At 44.6% G+C, this 19,797-nt stretch overlaps 1 protein-coding gene across 1 annotated transcript in view; it reads left to right on the top strand.

The window, feature by feature from the left end:
- The first annotated feature begins 12,191 nt into the window (after positions 1–12,191).
- The window catches only part of LOC107219892 (cuticle protein 19.8), a 230,372-nt gene continuing 222,766 nt past the window's right edge, over positions 12,192–19,797 (top strand). Inside the window, exon 1 of the mRNA XM_046736317.1 lies at positions 12,192–12,777. The gene's annotated coding sequence lies outside the window, so the exon portion shown is untranslated. The remainder of the gene's footprint in view (positions 12,778–19,797) is intronic.

Genomic DNA, 19,797 nt, shown 5'->3' on the forward strand with positions numbered 1-19,797 from the left:
GACTCACTCTCGTATATCCATGCAGCAGACCCGGAGCGTAGAAGAGAGATTGCGGATAGCTGGAAGAAAAAATGATGATGCGAAATTACTGGTAATTATAATCGATGCTGTTATTGTTCGACGCTTCGCGGTTACGGATTGTTGCACTTAATTCCGACTACGGTATGAGTCTTGCGCCAACCGGTCGTCTATCTAATCTCTCCAGGCATAGCGTACTGCGTGCACCCGTCGTATCTGTGTAACCCGGAGTTCAAAAGGTTCACGAGAAATAATTATGCGCCCCTTTGTAACGTCGACGAGGTCATTTTGCTCATGCATCGCGTGTCTTAGGCATCAAGCTTGTATGTATAGTCGTGGTATTAGAATGTACCAGACGCCTAATTGATTGAGTAGTGTAATTTACCGGCTTCATTGGTATCGGAGTATTCATGAGTCGATATATTTATACTAACGACAACTTCTTCTAAGCCGACTTTTTGAGTAATGACAAATCAGCACACTATATGAAAAATCAGAAACAAATGTTGTGCCCTAATTAATTATTCCAATAGAATAACAAACGGAGATGTTTACAGTATGATTTTAGGCTTCCCTGCTCGAGGAATAGAGTCGACATCACAGAAAGAATAAATTTTTGTCGACCTGTGTTATTTCTTTTATTAGGGTTGCAGTAACTATAAGTGAAAACATCGGCGTTGCGTCGCGTTACGGCCACCATGCTGCTGCCAGTCGATGGCAAAGCGTCGTTTTATAAATGCGTTCTGTATCGCCTCAAACGCATTAGATATAAACTATAGATATATTCAGTCCCAGACTATTTTGTAGAGAATTTAAGGCTCCACAAAATAGGTCATTTCAACTCATGGTCTATTTGCCTTCGTTTAAGGAGCGTTTAAGGTAAAAGGTACAGCAGCATATTTTTTTAGAGATTTTTTCAAGTTTTTAATCTCTTATTAAAGAATAAATGAAGATTGGACGTCGCAGATGTTGTGATATATTATTTACGTTCGACGTTAGTTTGCAGTAATTTTTTTGAATGCTACCTGCCATTAGTGTCATTTAAGGTTTTAAAGTTGTGCAAAGTGAGTGGTGTATGTACCAAAAGCAGAGTCGTTACGCAGGTATCTAAACTTCGAGGTAGTTGGTCTTGAAAATGTGTCATTTTGAGCCAATGGATCTGCACTGTTTCGTCGCATTGTTACGATTCCGAGATAATAAAAAAATTTCCATTTTCCACGCGTGCTTCAATGAAACAAAATAGTAACGGTAATGTTTTAAGATACGTTCACTTGCTCTCAGCCAGAATTTGCTGCTCCAGGCTGCAGTCTACTCAGCCTATCGACAAATCCGTCAGTGTGTCTCTGACACCGTCGTTCTAGACTTTTGGAAATCAATCGCCGAGCTCATGCATGATTCACGCCTCGGCGAGACGTATGCGAAATTCCTCGAATATCGCGTGCCTCGGAACGCGTATGACCGGATCTCGGTTCAGACACGTGTGCATTCAGGTAGGCGTTCCATCCTCCTGCCTCTGGCCGTGCAGCGCGAGTGGCTCACGCGTCGGGATCAGGCCGGGATCATCTGCATCGGGGATGCTGCGGATGCCTCTGCCGACTGGTACACCGTAACGGAGGTAGAGATACGACGCATTGCTCGCCCACCAAGGAGCCGAGTTTCCGGGTACACCGAGCGCCGCATGCCTGCCCTGCCCTCCGGCACCGTAATTACCGACTTATTTACTATTATTTCAATTTTCGCGTGCCACACGGTCGCTGATGCGACGTTGATATACCCCCAGGTTTTCCGACTCCGTTCCCGTCGCTGGGTATCGTGCTCGCTCTGCAACGCTTATACGCGGACTCGGTCGTATTTCAAAGCTTTGGAAACGGTGTCCTCGTCTTTGCTCGAAACGAACGTTTAACACCCACCGGTTTCTGCGTTGCACCCCGTATACACGTACAAAGATTTACCCCCGGATAACGTTTGTACTCCGTATAATTGACTCTCGCGTGCTGAATCGTAGGTGTGTGGTTGATACGTCGAGATTCTTTATACACTTGCCGGGGATCGGGCGTTGGTTTTAATTCCGCACCCTTCTGTCTATGATCAGTGAGTGCGGTGGAATCAAACCACCTGAAATTGAAGGAAAAGGAAAAAGTGGCGCTTCAAGTTTTTAAATTTCAAACGAGTCGATGTGTTATTCCGGTGTGAATATGGAATATGCTCGAACGATATGTGTGCCAGCGGAATTATATGCATTCAATGGAGAATAGTACAAAAGTTCCATGACTCGTACGAGCCTGAACGACTCATGTTTCCGGTTCTTTTTACTACCAACGTTCCCCGCATGCAAGCCGATTCCTCGAATTCATATTTGATTCAATATCGAACCGGAGCTGCTGTACGTACCGTCAAATAATCGGATCGAGTTATTTTGAATATCGAATCCACGGTATAGGATTTTGTGAAATAAATATTCCCAACAGATGACAAAAGGAAAAAAAAGTATTCAGTCAATCAAAAACATACGCGATCCGATATGCGTATAATAATTCCTTCTTCGCCGAATATTATACCTTCGCAATGTTATAATATGGGTATCCACGGCCGCGTAATTACGCATGACTGTAAATTGCGTTCAAGGGGCAGCGAGTTGTGGAAGCCCAATTCGCAAGGCAACACGTGTTCGGTCCAAGCAAAACTACATGATATATTCAATTTAGTCGGGTAAACCAACAGTGTAGATGGTACGTGGAGCAAGAACGAGAGAAGGAGAAAGAGAGAGAGAGAGGAGAGCCAGAGCAGTGAATCAAAGGAGCACCCACTCCGAGCAAACGCGAACTTTGTGCGAAGCATGTTTTCTGTCGGTCGTTAGGTACATCTGTTGACTCGTGTACAGAATACGTACGTACGAATAAATCCCTTGTTTGATAGGCAAGAAGCTACGCGGATGATAAATCGGAGTTTCATACCCGTAATCAAGTCATAATACACATTTTTACGGAATGAAAAATTTTGGTGGGATATCAGCTTCATTCGCGAGTTCTTTTTATACATGGAAATGTTTTCGGCAAACTTTTTCAGCGAACATGAACAGGCTCGTTCGACAGAATTGTATGCGGGCTGGTACGTGCAGTCGTGAGTTTGCGAATTTTTTTCACTACTTTACTTTGGAAATTTACTTTTCGGCGAAAAACGGCTGATGAGATATACTCGGTGCGAATAGGAGCACGGGGAAAAAAAGGAATAACGGGTACGATTCGCGCGAATATACCCCGCGTGGTTATAGCAGCGAAAACTTTTCCGCGCGAAAAATAAAGGAACCCTTATTCAATTAATATTCATTTCGGATGGAAGCGGATTCCCGCTCCGACGCCCTTGCCAAGGCCGTAAACGCCGCGGTACAAGTGGCGTATAAAAAAAGGGATATTTGCTCGGCGGAATTTCGTTTCGGCGTTTTTCTATACACACCGAGTTAGCCCGAATTGGAGGAGGCGGAAACGTTCGCGTGTCCGATCGAGCGGGGTGGAAAAATTTCGTTAAACGGAAGTGGTCGGTGAATTTTGTAGCGGTGAAAGACGCCGTTATATGCATATACATTTTACACACGCTGGACGAAAACTGTATAAATAAAGTGGGCAGAAAACTGTCGAGATACTCTAACGTCGCAATTATACAACAATTCGACGTTTCTCTACAGTGTTTAAAATTTTCATGCAATTCGCCAGATATCCAGAAGTTATAAATACGAGCAGTTTTGACCACCGGAAGGGGCGGGGTTGAAGTTCCGAAAGCGACTGATTCCGAATTATTTGGTGGCGAAACTTATCGTCAGAGTATAGAAAATAAAGTTTTACGAAACGGTGAAGTTTCGAATGGTCAGAAACCCGATGGCTTAAAGTACCGAAAAGTAAAGTTCCAAACGAGTGGGTGCCAAAAATCAGAAAAACCGAAAATCAGAATGATCGAGATTTCGAAAATCCAAACAACGAAAAATCCAAGTGGGGAAATTTCACTAAGCCAGATGTTCACAGGGCCCAAAATCTTCGATCATTCAGAATTGCAATGTTTCAGATTTTCAAATTTTCTCATTTTCGCACTTTGGGAACTTTGAGCGTCGAGTTTCGGACCATTCGAAACTTTGATGCTTCGTCAAAGTTTGAATTCTTTACTTTAAGTTTCGCCATTAAAAGATTCGGAATTTCGCGGTTCCGGAACTTTTCAAATTTGGAATTTCAACCTCGTTCACATCAGAAACTGCCTACTCCAGTTACAGAGCACTTCTTGCCTCTCTTTCTCTGGTGAGCAAGCCTTGAAATTTTGTTTGCATTGTGATGAAATATTTTTTCTTCATTTGATTAATTTATTTCGAACACATGAGCTATCTTGTTATTTTGAGAATCATTTCTCATCCTCAGTCACGTATAACGGTTTACCCAGTGAGCATTTCCGGTCTCTAGAAGCTCGACGTGGAACTGGAAATTGGGAGTGGCGCCGCCTCGCGTTATTCTAATCTTAATCACTCCTGATTCGGCAATTATCTATATCGCGACTCGACGTAAAGGAAGAAAATTAGATTTTTAAGAGAAATTAACGTGGCGAACGTGCTTTAAACACGCTCCTGGTTTAGTAATCATGCTGCGGCGCTGCATGTGCTCGAGGAAACTACTCGCAGGATCAGCGAAAAGCTGAAGTCCTTGTCAGCGCGCGTAATTTCTGTGAGTGGAATCATCGACTGGAGGTGAACGAGGCACAAGGGATGATTTAAAACTGAGAACACCTCAGAATGGAGCGGAAAAAATAATCGCTGCCCGAACTTTCGCAGAGACTACCGAACCTGACGCCGCGGTGTCCAAAACACCCTGAGTCATAAGCGCGACCGTAGAGAGACAGGGTTAGTAGGCCACACCACGAGCCGAGCAGGGGTTCATATTTATGACAGAGGCGTGATCAGGAAAGAACTGAAATCGATGGCAGCACACGTGTGCCGAAGCACATGTCGCGTGTCCTTGGCATGTTTGACTCGCCTAGTCCCTCTATAAGCGTAGAAAGTTTCGCAGACATATTGGAAAATTCGTAATGATTCAAAAAGTTTTCCACGGTGAAATAAAAGGCTCGTAAAAAACAAAAGGGTGGAAGGAGGAGAGTGGAAACACCCTCGCGCAAGGGGCAGTAAACGCTCTTTCACGGACGTGCGACTAGAGTTCCACTGTAAAACTATCTTGGTTGCTATTTCAACGGACAGCACGTAGCCTCTAAACTTAAAGTATTGCTTGCGAGCTGTGGATCGATGAAATATAGCATTTATTGTTAATATTGGCTGCGTAAGAGAGTCGATTTTTCTTTCCGTGCCATTTCACTTATCGAATATCGGTTCCCGAATGAATGAGAATATGAAACATAAGGTGCACCGGGTGAAATATATGGTGCATTCACGGTAGCTTAGAGCCTTGACCGTGATTGATGGGTTCGACTTACCCAAACTATGATAGTTTTTACCATTTTTATGGTCCCGTTGACATTCTTAACGGCTTATCTTGACCCTAAAAATTTTTCCCATATTTATCACTCGGTGTGAAAGTAGGTGACTAATAATGAAAGTGGCACACACGTTTGATTGTTCGTTAATAATTTTTGTCAGTGTTTTCAATCCTTCGTTCTGTTTCATTAGCGAAATTGATAACAACTCGATATTCTTCTGAGATATTATATTTATTCATTTAAAGTAGCGGTAGAAATTCGTGAAATGATATCGCTATGTTTTACTGCAATATTTATTCGCGGGAAATTTCGGTAAATCTGTAACCTGAGTCGTGTAACGGGGACGTATTGGATCCGAGGCTGAGAAATGCCGGAGGGTAATTAAAGGAGGGTTACACGAGGAGGAGACAACGCACCTGGAGAGACGTAGCTGAATTAATTAAGATCATTACGACGGTCTAACAACTGTCATCAGGATTGGCTCTCCCGTATAGATATTCGTCTTATTCTTGCATTCATCCGGGAGCCGAGCCGTTACCTTACAACGGTGAGTCCGTCTCGTTATAATTTAAGCGGACGTCAAGCGGGGTCATTAAAGGGACGTAAACTCCGTCAACAATAACCGCGATGAGCGTAAAATTCAATGACCCACGATTATCCCGGCGCCGCTGCAGGGCGTTGTCTAGGCGTAACGGGCTTTCCGAAGAGGGTTGATCTCCACGGGACTTTCACGAGCGAATATCTTACCGTCCCAGAATCCGGCACTGATTTCCCCGGGAGCGGTAAAGAACCAAAGTGTAAATACCGTGACGTATAAAATAGTCCCGCTTCCCGTCCTTGCACCAATTGCTTCCATTCATACCGTCTGTTTTTGGAAGCGGGGGAACAGCCTCGGCTCCGGAATCTAGTCACGGTGGTGCAAGGTGGGCACGGCGTTACACAACCACTGTTGTAGGTGACACGGGACGCGAAGTGCCCATTGAAATTCCCGAGATTCAAAATGTAACGAAAGTCTTTGTGGCCTATTCGGCTCCTCCGAATCCCTTGAATCACCTGACGCACAAAGGTAACCCGACTCCTCGGCTACCGCCCACGCCGTCGACGTCGCCGAGGTTGCTGACGGTGCGGACCGTCCGCGGGGCGAAACGCGCGGTCTGCTCCAGGACGCCCCGAGGGACAATGCCTGCTGGGCTGAGCAGCACCCAATGTCACACGTTGTGAATTATTGCCGGTATTATTAACCGGGCACGGGGCTCCGCATCCTCGCTTTGTAAGCGTCCCGGCTCATTTGGTCCACTCGGGCAAAGGGTCAAACGGGCCAAACCGTTGACTGAGCTGCCCGACCCGCTGTTACACCACAGATTTTCCTCCCGGAGCTTCTTCCTTCGGGAGGAGTAGGTACGAAACGGTGGCTAATTTGTTACCGCTGATTTGATCTACCTCTCTCCTCCTCTGCTAACGGTAATTATCCCCGGCGGAAATTGGCCGCGGTGTTTTATGACGGGAGGATCTTTTCAAGATTTGGGTATGCCTTCTTTTCCCTGGAAGAAAATCGCCCAGCAAGACCAGGTAACGCATCAATTTTCACCCAATCTGATGTTCGGTCAGTGGCTAGTGTTTTTAGACTTCCGAATGTTTGGAATTACTCTCTTGAATTTTTACTACGCAGAGTAGCCTAGTCTCAGACATTTTTTTTTATCACGTCATAACAAAGATAGAGACGCTTAAAAAGTTCGTTTTATGGCCCAGACCACTGAAGTCAAATACTTTTACTTTTATTCGAAACTAACTCAGAAAAACCGCTCCTCGTGAAGATATTTTTTTCCTTTATGCAGTAGAGAAACGAATGAGATGTAAGTATGTATTTTTTCAAAGAAATGACGTGGCTCTACGAATATTCGAGCCGTGACACATTGGCTGCGTCTGTTCGATGCGATGTGAATCTTTTCGAGATAACGGAGTGCGTCATCAGCGTCATAAGTAATAGACTATAATTCGAATACAAGTTGACGATCTTCTTTTTCTGATCCAATAACAAGGCTTATTATTAATGAATATTGAAAACTGCTGTGTGCAAAATGATAGAACCAAGCTTTCCGCTGCTAGGAATAAATTGTAGCCAAAATTCAACGCGGTAGAAATACGAGTCAGCTTTTAAAAGGCTCTCTGCTTCTGTCTATTTAGTGCAAAGAATGATTTACGTACCGAAGGAACATAAATATCGTTCCCGTTTAACGTGTAATCTGGAGTAATGCGTCCATGGAGAGCATCCCTCCGTTGCCCAGGATATATAATAACCCGGTTTCGGGTGTGGTCCAGGATCCTCCACGGGTATTCATATTCAAATGCAATATGATCCGACGAAGAGGCTTCGAGAGTTATTTAAACGATGACGGTCAGCTAGTTTAATGCTTGGATTCTCACTTCTCAGTCGGTAGCTTCGTTGGTGTTTCTCTTACCAAATATAGTGCTCGCCTTTGTCGCGATGCGATCGTGCAACACGAAGGCTCCGAGGCCAATCCTGAAGCCAGTTTTAAATCGAAGCTGGAAAACTGAATTTTCTGGGCTTTTGCCTTTCAAACAGTCTCTTTACACTTGAACGAGAGATTACGTTTCCAATTGATCACTGTTAAATGAATTTCGAATTGACGATTCATACTCTAAGAGATTGCGATGCTGATTCCTGACAGGAATTCGCAGTATTTCACTTGACAAGAGCTAATATGGGAAAACATCACAGATATTTCGGTACTTTTGAAAGGATCGCGAACTGGCTTAAGGGTTTAGCTCAGCTGGGTGTTTAGAGCGGATCACGGCTCGGCCCTAAAGTCGCGTTTGAAATTCGCAACAAAGAGGCAAAAGCGCCTGGAGAACGTTAGAATTTTATTAAAGTTCGCGCAGAGCGGGGGCTTTCAATGGCACGCCAAGACTTCGTTTAACCCAAATGTTCACTTGGATCGCTTCCAAGACGCATCGACGAGACGATGTGGGAATAAAATAGTCTAGGACTGTAACACCGAAGACGTCTCACCGACACAGGTTGTTCCATTTCGTGGAGGCCCCGTGCCTCTAGGAGACAAGGAAACGTGAGTTATACAACCGCGGTAAAACCGCCGAGGAAAACGCGATTCGCAGGAGGAATATAATCACCCCTGACGTATTTCGGAGTCAATATTCAAGACGCATATTGGCTGCGGAGGGGAAAAAGGGGGACGAGGTGCTTATTGATTTTTAGTGATCGGTATGGAATATAAACTGCCGTTTTAACCGATGTATTCCGGAAATCCAGGAGCGGGGATATCCGCCTCTCGATTTTTCGCCGCGGACAACAACGTGCTTTTGAAACTTGCACACCGCGATTCGGGCGAGCTTTTTACAAGTCGTTCCGAATTCCGTCGGTCTGGATGCCGAAGCCTCGCCGTGGCTTCGCTACCTGGCTGCTCCTGTGTGTCGAGGTAAAGTAAACTATGTATATTGGCCGATGGATGGTCCCCGCTGGGGAGACGCGGAATGTAGGTTACGTTTGCAGAAGCTTTTCTGATCCACCGGTAACATACTCTCAGAGTCTCCTCTTCCGCGACGTTGTAGATCCTCGTATTCGGATGTGTGGCCCGCATTGCTCGCGATGCATGCAGAAAGCCAAGGGAGCGCCGCTCGATATTGCCTCTGCTGCCTCAAGCGGTGTGTAGCTTCAGTTTTGTCATCCCAACGGATTTTACTATTAGGTTTTATGCCCCTCGCGACTCTTCGTCCCGTTCAATTTCACCCCGAAACTCTCTCGCTGGTTCTCACGGTAATTCAACCGAAAATTCTACGTTATAGGTACGTAATACATGTACGGAATAAGCGTTGCAGTAAAGAGATTCTCGACTGTGATCATCGCGATTCTCCATCGAGGATGAGTCAGAAATTGTGTTCAAAAATTATGTACGACAAGTATCAGCTCGTAATTCATAGTATTGTTTTACACAAGTGTAGCGAAGATTGCATCACACTTTTTGCCGCAAAACAATTCCAAATTGTCACTCAATCGTTCGTTGAATAAAAAATATGCACAAGTCGTTTGATCGATGAGAGGGATAGTTGTGGTTCTTAATCAGAAAAGTCATCTACATAAAATGCTATTCATGGCACCTAAATTCCCGTCTACATCAACCGAGACAATTATTTTAAAACATAGATACGATTTATATCGCCTATCGTTTATTGAAGGCAATTCTGGAAACTGAACCGTGTTGCGAAACGGGGTTGGAGCAAATGCAATTGGAAGAGTGTCGCGAAGAAGAGAGGATAAGAGATATCGTCACTGGAACTTCTTCCGAACCACCGGGCTATGTCGTGAGGCATGAGAGTACTTGCGATAACGTTCTTTTCGGTGATTTCCTGAGCTTTCGGGTCGGCTTACAGTGATCGAGTGGGTCACCTGGCTCTAGAAGAGGTACGACATCGCCTATTTTACACTGGGTCATGGTACATGCGGAGAAAACGAGAGAAGGCAAGAGCGCTTGTTATTTTTCTAGAAAACAAGCCGTAAATAAAATGGGTGGACCTGGAGAATCCCGAACATTTACCATGCATTCTCAAGCTTCGGATTCCTGACCTCAGACGTACAGCGTGTTCCCAGGAAACGTGTACTACTGATAGATTGCCACGCTCGGATTTTCGGTGATACGTTTTACTCGAAGGAACGCCAAATTTTTCGACGAAGACTTTGGAAATACTAACAATTGTTTGTTGCAGCAAGTCGATTTTGGGAATTTCTGAATTTGAAGACTCCAGAGACGCGATTAACAGAGAAATGATCCGAAGGATGCCTCATCAATTTTCTCCATTCTATGATTTAGTAGTTCATCGATAAATCATCCTGAAGTTTATGTCCAATAAATAAGGGGGCCTCTGAGTGTCAAAACACTGCACGTATTATAATCAGCTGAAATTGAAACATGTCCAATCCGTTTTCACAAAAAAACTGTAGGTCGTCGCTTTAGCAGTGATTCGTAATCCCTAAACGGCCGAATTAGCACGTAAAAAAGTACGTGTCTGATATTTTTCGATATACCACAAAATTTCACAGAGCGACAAAAATCGGCGAAATAAAGCTTGGGTACTTTCCTTGTGAGATTTGGCAGAGACGATTGCTGCGCATCGAAGTTAGGAACGAACAAACTTTTTTGCAGGAAAAAAGTAGCAAGAAGGAAGAGAATAAGAAGGGAATGACAACTAATTCCGCGATTTCTTTATCGCGTCGCGTATCGACGGGGCAGAGAAAGCAATAAAACTCGGGGCACAGTGACAAGTAAATTAAGAAAATGAATATACGTGACATTTCATTTAGTTTCGGCCCTGGTCGACACGCCGACTTCCAATATGGTTCGGCAAATGGGGGGGGATAGTTCAATATGTCGCCACCGGGCCGCCAGGGCCGCCACATGTTGCGACTAATAACGCCATAGATCAGCATCCCGCCGAACTTTGGCCCCCTTCATCCCTTCGGCCACCGGGCGTTACACTTTGGCCAGGTTGGCGCCACCTTGGCAGTGGTGGCCAGGTCGTAGGTGACGATGTGTGACCAGCCAAGAGGTAATTGCAGTCCGTGCTAGCGGGATTATGAATTTTCAACCCCTCGGTGGAAAAATTCACCCTTTATTACAGGTGCATAATTCATCGGAAAACCCATTGTCTCAAGCTAGCGCTGATACACGTATACCATGATTTTCTGGGGTTCTCGCCTTGGCTTGATCTGATGAATTTCGAAGGCGATATTCACCCCGTTACTACACATGCCCGGAAACTCATCCCCTTGTTCTCACTCGGTTATAGCTAGTGTTCAAGAGATTAGTAATTTCCTCGGTGAGTGAAGAAATAATTGGAAATGGACGGAGGGATTGAACTTTACTGACGAGTCGAAAGTTTAATAACGTTGCGAGAAAAGGATCTTTGTATACGTAACGTACAGTTATTCGATCGATGTTCAGCTTATTTAAAAACAGCGAGCAAATCGATGCGTTCTAAATTTTGTACGTAGAGAAAAAGCGATAGATTTGAGAGGAAATTTTAAATCGTTATTTTTACAAAGTTTGGAAATTCAAATAATTTTAGTCCTCGGTCTAACCGGTGCGAATAAATTGTAAATCGTAGAAATTATTCAAGTGCCGTAAGATAACAACCGAAAGAAGAATGCTGATCGAATTCGCGACGGTTGATATGCAGATTCGCCACACAGCAATTTGCAAACCTGATACAGTACGAAACGGAGGAATACAGAAAATACCGTTCCGAATATCTGGCGTAGGTATGCTTCAGACCGCGTCTCGATAAGTTTACAATAACAAGACGGGTGCCGATACTCGAATAACATGACACAGGAGGTCAGAGTCTCGGCACTTTGTTTGTAGACGCTGAAGAGGCAGGATGCTATCTCCTCCACGGTTCGTGACTTTTAATTGAAAATAGCTATATTTTGAGTGCTGACATTTACGTTACTATTTCAATACCGCGATAAGTACTCCGACGTTTTTTATACAAAATCTATAGGTAAATAATTTAACTCAAACGGTGAGTATTTAACAAGAATTTATGGACTTCGATATCAAAAATAAGGACGAGTATTAAATTGCAAGTGCGTGAACGGATGAATAAAATCGTTTCTACGGATAAATCGTTGTAAAAAATGAAAGAAGATAACAATTACTGTCTCTTTAAAAAGTTCTTACTCGAGCTACTATTTGTAAATTCGTCATAAAATACATTTAGAATTCCGGTGTTGACACGACTCGACAGATTGACGAACAATCATTTTTTCCAGCGACAGCATCCGTTTGAATTTAACATTTATTTGAAAATTTAAAGTAGTTGAAAGAAAAACAGACAATTTTTCAGACAGTTATTTTCGACTAGGAGTGACTGGTGTACGTACCAAGGTTTCCGGAGCACTCGGGATTTTTTTTCACGTCGTTATACGCGTTGTGTAAATTCGAGAGTGGCCATTTCGAGAGGAAAACCATTCCTGCAGTTCCAATCTGCACAAGTAGCAGGTAGTATAGAACATACCTGTATATCGGTACAGCGGTGGCGCGAAGTTCGTTAAAATGAGTGAATCGTACACGACGGTCTCGACGTGTACACATCGCGATTCATAACGCGACGTGTGTGAAATATTTTTGTGGCTTAATATCGGTAGTGAAGCGGGAGTGAAGCGAGCCAAAGTATTCCATTCAAAACTGACGATCCCGAGGGAAAAGTCCTTACTCGAAATCGAGTTTGTAAAGCTGGAAGCAGGGAAACAACAACAACAAGGTAACGAAATTATCACATCAGCAATAACAATATAATACTCGCCTTACCATTGCACGAGGATGATAACATCTGCTCAAAAATTGGAATTGCGCGTGTGGCAGTCGCCTCTCAAAAAGCACGCCCATAGTTCGAAAGGGCACAGTTTAACGGTCTACCCACATGTAACTGTTAAAAAAGTGTTGGAAGAAAAATCAAACACGATTCTGTGTTGCATGTTTCCTGTGTGTCAAAATGCCCCAAATTATCTGTTTACGTATCCCATCGAGTCGCGAGCGACTACCTGTACCGTCCTCCTCGGAAGTCAGAATTATCGGCTATGGATGTCCTTTCAGTATTTCTGACGATCGAGGCGAGTTCATCCTATGCGCAGCCTGATTGCCACTCTCGTGATCCGACTCTACCCCCTCGTTACCTTTATCGTCACTGCTGTCGCATTTTATGTCCACGATATTTGAACCACCTGCCATTGACACCGGGGGTAAGTTGTAGGTACGGGACGAAATTACGCACCTTGGTGTCAATACGCGTGATAATATGATGCACGCCGGGCTTTTCAACTCGAGACCAGCTTACTCTGCTGGTTCTGATTTTTAGTGCAGCCTGTGAATGCGTGGATTTTACGCCACTCGAGAGCCGGACTCTGCTTTCGCATACATTCAAATGCATTCAGGAATAATATATATCGCGAATGCCGCCGTCGCCGTATGTGTGGCGTTTTAAAGCGGGAAGGGATTTAAAAAATTTCACTCACCACTGCCGCGAGGATCAGGAGAAAACGCGTACGGTTGCCTCGGCTAATTATATACGCGGATTGCATTATATTGCGAGAAATCCCCGAGAGTCCGTTTTTCCGACGGTGAAAACTCGCTGAAAGATAATTCTGCGAAAATTCGGAGCTGAGTCTCTGAGGCTGTTTTTTTTTCCTCCAGCCTTTTTTTTTCACTGCCACACCTCGTAATGGTGGAAAGCCTAACGCCACGCGAATGTGTGCAAATAAATCCGGCGCCGTGCCGGTGCCGGCGGATTTGAATAATAACGCGAATAACGGACGGAAACGAGATTTCCATGTATCGCGAAGTGCCGTAAACGACGCTTCGAGCCGGAACTCGAGATATTTTGACGAGTTGTTTCGTCACTTTGAAAGCCATGAATTTTGGGACGGATCCTTTTCTCGAGGACTGTCTGGAGAAGTTTGGTGCCTCGGAACGGTGACTTGGCTATTCGGAGATTCGATTTTTGAATTGCTAATGCGAACCAATCGGCCGTCTTCCCGTATCGCTTTGGAAAATAACGTGCGACTTTAAGAGATTAAGATTCCACGGCTATCTGTCTCGGCGAAATCGTAGCAGGGCATAAATCTCGGGCGTATACCTATACAACCCGTACCCGCAAAGCCCGCGTATAGCATAAATACGATTGGTCGCGAATAAAGCAGTCGAATGGCCCGTTAAATCACCACTCCCATCAAACCCCAATAAAATCTGATGGTTATTTACCTCTTGACGAAGCCCGTCCCGGTTAGGAGCTAGACGACCGATTTACCCCGGCAAACAGACGACGACCATACGTCTCTGACGATGAAGGAAAAAGGAAAACAGGAAAACGGAGAATTCAGCTGGTGCTTGAAAAAAGAAACCGTGTCTTGAAAGCGGTTCGCTCAAAGTGCAAATCCGGTGAATTCCAACGCCACCGGAAACTGGAAAAGAGCTACTTGGCCCAGGATGCTTCCTTGGCTAGTGCAGCGGCGATGCAGGTACCATTGGATTGAAACAAAGATCGGTCCGAGTAAGAGGCGATTTGATCGGCGATAAATCTGCAACTCGAGCCAATCGAAATCGGGGCACCGATTACCGAACGTCGCGCAACTTTTTATTGCACGTTCAGTTCCGGATTGGCTTGTCGTTTTATTCAAACTACCGACGGCACGAGACGTTGCAGTTACGCGGGACGCGCCATTGCGACGTTTTGCGCTCTGCAGATCTGGCACCTGCGGATATTCGCGTTCAATCCACGCCTTTCCGCAAAGAAACATTCGCTCTTTTCGTGTTTGATCGATGCCGTTTCACGCCTCCGTGTTTATACCGAATTCGCGTCTTTCCTTTTCGCCAATAGGCATTAACCGACATTGTTGGGTTCCGAGTCGGCGCCCTTTGCGCAAAAGGAGCTCATGGAGATTCTAGTCGGCGCGCTCACCGCGGGGTCCGTAAACTGTATCGCTCTGTCAGATAAGTATTCCGTACCCCGGAGCAGCTGGATGCGTCTTACATGCAATGGAATACCTTTTAAAGGTCTGCTAGGTATATCCGGGCATGATTTTATTCGCCCGGTGTCGAGCTGCTGCGTTAAATAAGGCAAATAAGGAGCGTCGCACGGGACCAAGACCTACTTCGCGGGTTTCGCGGGGGTGACGCTCAAAGTGCTTTTGCCTTATACCTGCCCCCTCAGGTAATATTTTACACGCAACGGCGAGGAATTCTCTTTCCTTAAGCTGAAGAGCCTCGGAATTTAAGGCGATCTTGAAGATTGGTAACGACATTTTCCTGATCATTTCTCTCTACGAGCTGTTTTAAGCTCGACGAAAAATCTTCTCGATTATCATTTTGCGTGTTGGTGGAATTCAAACTGTTCGATCATTCTGTCATACGTCGAAGCTTATGCTTAAAGTTAAATTCTTTTAATTGAAAATTCAATTTGAAATTACATACACTAGTTAACCGAATAGGGCATCGGTTCGATTCAAGATGCAATCGTGAGCAAGTCGGCTCTTCAAGAAAAAGAAATTATTTTATGTCAGAAACGTAGGTACATGAGACCCCTTCAAGATGTTTTGGTGAATGAGTAATCAGTGCAGAACTCATGTATAACTGTATAATGTGAAATCGCAAAGAACGTCTAGAAACAATCGGCACGATCTTTTGAAAATCGTGTTTTTAAAACTTGCATAAAGAGATGAGATGAAACATTGCAAGCACATAATATACTGGTAATTGATTATTGAATAAATATATACATCGCAAGTACGGTGTAGGTACATGGAAACTTTTGGGAAGAGTATAATTGCGTTGGGAGAGTTCCAGGTAAGGTATAACGCGGACGTGTATCGGAAGCTTTAACGAGAAGGCAAAAGAAGAAGGATACAAAGTTAAAAATTAAAAAACCAGAAAGAAAAGAAGTGTTTGATGTTGTTTTTGAAACGTTCGTATTTGGCACGCGTTTCGCTTCACTGAGAAGCTTTACTCCAGGTTTCCGAGTATATGGATACATATATATCAGCTGCGAGCAGAGCGAGCTCTCGAATCCAATCTGCTTATTGCCCATTTGTAACTTTTACATTCGCCTGGCGGAAACTTTTCCACATAGGTGCATATTTTAATGTAGTGAACTTGCGACGTTAGGTGGGTACTTCAATCTGTGCGCTGTGAACTTCGATCTGTTATTCTATATAGCGAATTCAAGTTAGTTATTCTATCTAGCGCCTCACAGTTGTACCTTGAACGATATAATTTCTTCACAGCACAGTTTCAGTTTTTTAATCTAAGAATGCGCGAGTGAATCTAAATATGAGTTTTCGAGAGTCATCCAACGAACTAAACGCTTCTTTGAACTCCCTCTATTTGACGGTGAAATACCACTTGGTACAGTCTTCCATCTCCCCCACTTTTCCTTATCCCATAGTATCGATCAGCATCGCGTTGCAAGTGCGGAGGGTGAATTATTGGCGCAAAAAGAGCCGTAAATTAGGAGTTGAAAATCGCGGAAGAACGTATCGGCAAGGAGGCAACGTAGCTACCGATCGAAATCGGACGGGGATGAAGAATCGAATAGAAATAGAACCGCACCGCTACAAATGCGTGTAACCAACCGGGACTCATTTTGGCCGAGTGTAGGTATTAAAATAACGTGTCCGGAGTCCCGAGTTTGCGAAACGAAGCCGGCCGACCGCGGATAGTCGGTCCCAGTTCAACGGCTTGGCATGCCAAGAAATTGCTGGCTGAAAACCGATGCATATTAACGTGATGGGTGCAGTGTACGATCCTTCGCCTCCAGCGACGTCTAGTTACGGGCTGCATCGCTCGGTACGTACTGATGAAAAGAGGAAAAAAGTGAGGAAAATAAAAAAACGCGGTGAAAAAAGCCTGATGGCTCTCCGAGCCGGAGGCCAAGACTCAAACCAAGAGTCACTGCGTCGCCCGGCCAAATGCCAAAATCTCGGCCGCTGCCGCGATTCTGCGGCAAAACTACAGGCTTTTGCGCGTGCGGGTGTACAGTTACATCGAAGACGGAAGCGAACTAGATTGCAGCTTTTCCCGTGTCTGTGCCGCCGAATTCTCGGCCCTGATGCATTCATCGGATTCATCGGAGATCGGTCGAACGGTAGGTACCACTTGGCTCAAGGTTTACACAACAATTCTAAGCCCTTTTGATGTTCGCGAGATGTTCGTTCGATACGCTGAGTTCGAGAGTAGGATGCGTCCAAGGAATCTACGACACTTGCGCACTGCCCGAACATTGTACACAGGATCTTCAAAGGCACAACGAAAGAGGCATGGACTTTTCTCACAGGACTTCAATATCAGCGACACAGAAAATGAGTACGACGACCTCTCCTTAACGTCATTGAAAATTAGTATTCAAAGCAAGAATTACAAAACTTGTTCGATAAATCAATGTCGGCTGTATCGCAGAAGAATTCAACGACTTCGGAATGAATAAATAAATATTGGCTTTCGGCTATTCTAGAATAATGACAGAAATTAAGATCGTCGTATAGTTTTTCACGAAGCTGACTTCGTCAAGTGCCTCCGGTGATATTCGAGGTTTCCAGATACAGTCAAAGTTCCCGGGTTATCAACTTGCCGTGAATATATCCCCATAAACGTGTTCCTCCATTCCGAATGTCATGCCGGGTCGCATGCAGCTCGTGACATCTACACGATGGTGTTCACGAAGATGTCGGAACTATCCTGATATGTTTATAAATACTTTTAACGATCATTCGGGGGCACGAGTCGTCGCAGGGATTTGGCTTCGAGAAGATTCCCATTGAGTCGGAATTGAACCGCGTTGGCTGCTGCGATGGCTGGCAGGTTTGCTCTTGACGACGACGCTGTTTACACAAAGATATCAAATTTTCTCTTCGTAAAAATGAAGTAAACTAACCCCAGCGATCGGCGAGTATAATAAACACAGGCTTTGCTCTTTCCGCCGGGTTTCGGAGACGGGCCAACCGAGGAACTCGGCTAATTGGATGGCGTCGAGGTTTATATGTACAGTCGAACCTTAACCAGCCGGTCCGACTGCGGTGAGGATGACTTTTTGCCAATGCCTACCGCTACGTTTCAGCTTCGCTTTGGCCAAAACGGAACCGGAAGCTGGCTCATACCTCGAACGGTGGCTCGTACAGTTTGAAATTAGACTACCGTGGGTCTGCGGTCTTGCGGAGCATGCGGCGAGGTGGGTGGCCTGAATCCTGACTCTGGCTAATGTGTTTTTAGGATCACTTGTTGATTTAGGCCCCTGATTGTTTGATATACGAGTGTGCCTATTTTTCCCAGGCAATAGCCGCGCCTCGTAGCTGTTTTACCGAAAAAATTCACACTGTCAATATTATATATTATACGTCCCGAAACGCCACTTCGACACCCCGCTGTTTAACTCGCATGGTTCACTTCATAACAAGCCACGGTACAGAAGGGGAAAAGGATTATTTGCTCGACTGTACTCGGTTCGGTATATTTTACCCCATTATTCAACGCACTTTGAATCAACGGAAGTGCGCAACCGCTTCTGACACTAGGATCTGGAGGACTCGTTACTCGGGCGTTATGACGTCGCGGGTCTTTTACATTTTTTTGTGGCAGCGTGTCTTGGAGGGAGTGCGGAGAGTTAAAATTATTTTCGTTGAAGGCTTGTACATAACCGCGTCAGGGTTAAACTTATACAGCGGGGAGTAACACATAAGCGTCGACATAATTGTAGACGTTGGAAATTTAACGCGGGATATAAACATGCAAGTGATTTATATTAAGGCGGGAAAATTTATTCATAAAAGTAACTTGGCCAGAATTTGATACCTACTCCGTGTAATTCCATGTTGCATAGCAGTTTCTCGTTTAAAATTCCTGAATAATACTGCGAAACGTGCCTTGGAAATAATTTCGTCATGACTGATGTTATTAGATCGCGTCGAGGCTCGAGGTGAAGGGAAAAAGCAGCTAAAAATTTTCACCAGTTCGTAAGTATGTATATACATGTACAATACATGTACTACATACGTATGTAAACATCGAGGTCGACTTGTGGAATTTTTTTGTCCTTTGCCTCCGGTGGTTCAAATTTATACGGAAGATTTTAACGTTATGGTTGTTATATTTCTCCTGGGTTTTATTTCAAGCTGTTGAGTGAACGATGACTTTTTAGCATAATGTCGTCTTGCTCGTCTCACCCTCGGTAAAAATTCAACCACCCATTTATTCCGGTCTTGCAAAGCCAACCCAAGCCAAGTCGGATCTCATCCCGTCTTGTTTCACCAACTTTTTGCACGCAAGAATGTTTCCCCTAATTTACCACTTCCTATCGCTCCGACATAAATAATCAGCACTAGCCGACGAGTAGAGCGATTTGCAACCGGCTTAACCAACATCTGCAATTACAATGACGGTTTTTCCAAATTTTGCGAATTTTCAATCGTGCTATTTATATACGTGTGCTGGTTAAAATCTTAATCAGAAAAACGCGCAGTCCTTGATGTATTCTCAGTACTACGCAGGCTGTTAAAGGCATCGAGCTACGGCGACCCAGATCTCGGTAGGAAATCACCGCTCCCGTACATTCACACTGCGGAAAAAGAGAGCAGTTAAAATCACAGAGATGAGTGCATATTTTGAACAGCGGTGACAAGATGCGTGGACAACTTGTACAGCCGTTCACCGTTTCGTGTTAATCGGAGTTAAACGCGTTGTCATAAAGTTGCCATGGTGTGAATGGCGATACTAGAATACCCTGGTAAGCCTAGCATTT

The sequence above is a fragment of the Neodiprion lecontei genome, chromosome 4 (genome assembly GCF_021901455.1).
Source record: "Neodiprion lecontei isolate iyNeoLeco1 chromosome 4, iyNeoLeco1.1, whole genome shotgun sequence".
Taxonomy (NCBI): Eukaryota; Metazoa; Arthropoda; class Insecta; order Hymenoptera; family Diprionidae; genus Neodiprion; species Neodiprion lecontei.